The following is a 4,065-nucleotide window of genomic DNA, read 5'->3' on the forward strand; positions in this document are numbered from 1 at the left end:
CTTATTTCGTTTGTAATTTGTTTGCGTCATGGTGTTATGCGAATAAATGATTTGTATTTATATCACTGCGCTTGACAAACTCCTAGAGAACACGGACGGAGTCGCAAGCAAAAGCAATATGTCAATCAGTATTCAGACCAAACAAACCCATTAACATTTAATATAAATGTAAATCATACAACGTATTTAAACGTAACGCGAATTTACATTAATGGTGAACAGAACTGCGCAGGTCAGGAGTGATTGATAACTGTCGGTCGCATTTCCCCAATTATACTGTGGAATGGGGTTGAGAGGCCGATCAAGTTTTACGTTCGCAAAATTATTATATTTTTTGACGTCCCCTTTGCCAGCAAAGGGAAGCAAAGCTTACACTTGCTCCTTTATCCAGAATACTCATTCTAATGGAATTTTTCCTATCAAAATCAGTGCTGTTTTACAACGTATACTGAGCTGGTATCCCTTCTACCACACATCATGCAAGGAATCCGTTGTGTGCCTGGTATTGTTAACTGTGTGTGTGTGTGTTTTTGTTTTATACTTTTCTTTTTGTTGTATTTATGTGTGTGTAGAGAAATAAATGGTTTTAATGGTTTAAAACATATAAGTAAATATAAAATCACTTCTAGCAAAATTTCGGATACGGCGGCCAATATCCGCTGAGATCAGACAGGTGCGCAGGAGATATTATTGTGCATGTGTAAGCTCAATACACAGGTGTACTCTCTGTTCTTTCAGTCTTATAAATCCCAGACCTCAGAGCGGTTATCGTACAGCGTACGCAATACAACTATGCTAACGAGGCAATCAAAATACTTACAGACGAACGAAATCGCCAGTGGCAGCCTTAACAAACGCGAGGCCCCAGGAGGGCGCAAAAGTTAGTAAGATATCTTATTGGGGAAAAAAGGTGGTATCTTAATAAAAGGTCCTGGCCCCATACTAGGCACCGGAAGTTGCCCGGTTTAGTCCCTCTTCCCTAAAGCCGCCAATGCCCCAAGCAACAGCTAGTACAAAGGGAGGCAACGCTGAGAGCTAAACCCAAACATCAATACTCGCAACAATAGGAAACTAATATTATTGTAAATATTCTACAAACGATGATGATATTACTGTTTTCGATTTCCAATGAAGGAGTATGTTGTTTTCATATTAAAATTTAAAGCGCATTTGTACTGCATATTTCTATGCAAACATAAAGTTAAAGCAATTGTCAACTAAAACCCTTGATTAAGCAATTTAATTAAAGCAATTCAAAGTTTTTATTTTACCAACAAATAGTACGGACGGGTTTGAAGAATATTTAACAACAACATTTTCCGAAAGAGAACCCAAAACAAAATATAGGTACTAATATGTATAAATGCGGCCTAAAATTGTTTTAATGATAATTAGATTTTACAATAAGGAAGCCGTCAAGAATCAGATTATATAGACCCTTCGCCAATATAGTGGACTAACGATAGAAACACATTTATGACCCAATAAATTGGACGTTGGACGAATCCCTCGCGACGCAAATATTCCAATACCGCTGGCTTGGCGTCTAGACTAGACTACTCAAACGTTCGTCAAATGTATTCAATACGAACATGACTGCGAAACACTTTTGCTATACATTATTTGTTTTGTTTTTATTGCCCGGCATAGTGACCCTACTGAATCTGATGGTCAGTGGAGTGGGGTCAATAGAATGTCGACTGATGAGAGATGATTACCACTCGGCAGTCGACACAATTATGCCGGCCTGTTGGAACCGGATATACACAGGCTGATCCCGGAACGCGAGACACTTGTGTGAGCCACTATGGCGAGTTTTAACACCTTGTGTACGGTGGTCGCTATCCGGGCGGATATTAAATATATCCTACCACCAGCAAATTTAAGTTTTTTAATTATTAACGATCAGTGTGCTCTAGTTTATAAAACTGATTGTAGTGTTTCATTAACAATTTATGAACATCAGTACCTATATTATTTCCTTTTAAAACCTTATAATATTATTAAATAGTTGTGATAAATCATTGCCACTCCAAAAAGCGGTGGTAGCCTATTTGTTTGTGGAACGGACTGCCGAGACTAATGTCCGCTGGTTCAAATCCCAAGAGCACACACCTCTCAATTTTCTACTAAAATTGTGTGTGTATTCTTTGTGAATTATCGCTTGCTTGAACGGTGAAGAAAAACATCGTGAGGAAACCTGCATACCTGAGAAATTCTCTATAGAAATTTTCGAGGGTGTGTGAAGTCTACCAATGCGCATTAGGCCAGCGTGGTGGACTATGGCCTAATCCCTCTCAGTAGTAGAGGAGGCCCGTGCCCAACAGTGGGACTGTATATAATACAGGGCTGATATTATTATTATTGCCACTACTAAAGTTCGTGTAACTTAGCGATAAATAATGTCATAAGTATGGGAACAGCGTATGGATGAAAAATACACGTGGTTTTAATACATGTAATCAATTATTTAACATTAGCGTCTAATTCTTTTAAACGTTCAAGAGTCCCTGTGGCGCAGAGGATAGCGCGTTGGACTTCTAATCCAAAGGTCGTGGGTTCGATCCCCACCAGGGATGAATAACTTTTGTTAGATGAAAGAGAGGTGCACGTATACTCTATACGTGGCTTATGGTATCAAAAAATGATTTAAGTCAGAAATTAAATAGAAACGTATTTTTTTATGAATACAGTCGGTCTTTAATAATTCGATCCTCTCTTAATTTGAAGTCAATATAAGGTTTGCCATTTTTTATAGTTACGCGAATGTTTTGTTATGAGCTTTCCCTATTCAACGCTAAATCACTTATTTTATCGAATCAAAGTGACTTTATGTATATCCAGTTCAAAAGGCCGGCATAATTGTTTCGACTGCGGAGGGGTAATCATATCTCATCCGTCGACATACTATTGAAACCTACTCCACTTACCATCAGGTGCAGTGAGGTTACATTGCCTCCCCGAACAAATACAAAAGCTTTTAGACATATGTGAGGCTTTAACATATACTAATCACATTAATTACCTTCCTCTACATACTGTATATATCATTAATTATATTGAACTCAGTGTGGCCCCAGCATTATCTACTCCCAGCGTATGAATGAATCCAAATCATTTTGACATTGCGTTACTAAATGAAACCATAAATTCGTCTTCACCTTTGCTCACATTATGCCAAAAATCATTCATTAATAACGAATATTTTCACAAAATATCCTGGTTATAGTTTTCTGATTTTTTGGTCATTTTGTAGTTTAACACGAACATGGCGTGTGCGTGAGTGTATTTCTGACTTTAAGTATGTTGTTGCTGTGACGAATTCTATTAAAGTAGTAGTAGTGGTATTAGGGCGCGTAAAATTAAAATAACTTTTTAGTAATATTTAGTACTTCTAAACTTACACTTTTTTATATTACGTCTACGGCTCAAGTAACTTATGGTAAATTGTTATTTCCAAGTAGCTAAGTATGTGGTATCATTTAGTAACGCAATGTTAAAATGACCCTGTATATTGAACTCAGTGTGGCCCCAGCATTATCTAAGCATAAAGATGAATTAATCTAAAACAGACAATTCTATATATAGAAACATCAAAATAAAGGCCTGCAGATGTTTTTACGTCGCAGTTGTATACTCGTTTAATGAATATGTCAGACACCGACCCTATTTTTGTGCCGAACAATGAATACAGCAGGAATTGATGGAACAGATTTATTGAGGCAAAAACGTACCTTACTTGTAGACTGGAGTGGATTCTGGAGATGATATTCTAGATTATGGAAATACAACGAACAGTGCAGTAAGTTTACTATTTTCGTACATATAAGTTGGGAACCTTATTCCGACTACGGGGGTATAACTGTCTTTTTGCAGTTATAACACGACGACAAATCAAAGCTTAATTGTCAAAAGACGACATAGTCCATTGAAAAGTTACATTTGGGGTTGCGTTTTTTAGAGGACGCAATTTTATTTTTTTGAAGTGTAGGGGGGGTCAGTCTAAAAGCTAAAACCAAGTTTGTGGGGTCGCCACCCTTGTCCCACGGCCGCCATCTTGAAAAT

The 4,065-nt window shown here is 37.5% G+C and overlaps 1 non-coding gene across 1 annotated transcript; it reads left to right on the top strand.

The window, feature by feature from the left end:
• Nucleotides 1–2,506: 2,506 nt before the first annotated feature.
• Trnar-ucu lies at nucleotides 2,507–2,579 on the top strand. Its single transcript has one exon. It is a non-coding gene; the product is annotated as a tRNA-Arg (tRNA).
• The last annotated feature ends 1,486 nt before the right edge of the window (nucleotides 2,580–4,065 follow it).

This window comes from Manduca sexta, unplaced genomic scaffold (assembly GCF_014839805.1).
Source record: "Manduca sexta isolate Smith_Timp_Sample1 unplaced genomic scaffold, JHU_Msex_v1.0 HiC_scaffold_3706, whole genome shotgun sequence".
Taxonomy (NCBI): domain Eukaryota; kingdom Metazoa; phylum Arthropoda; class Insecta; order Lepidoptera; family Sphingidae; genus Manduca; species Manduca sexta.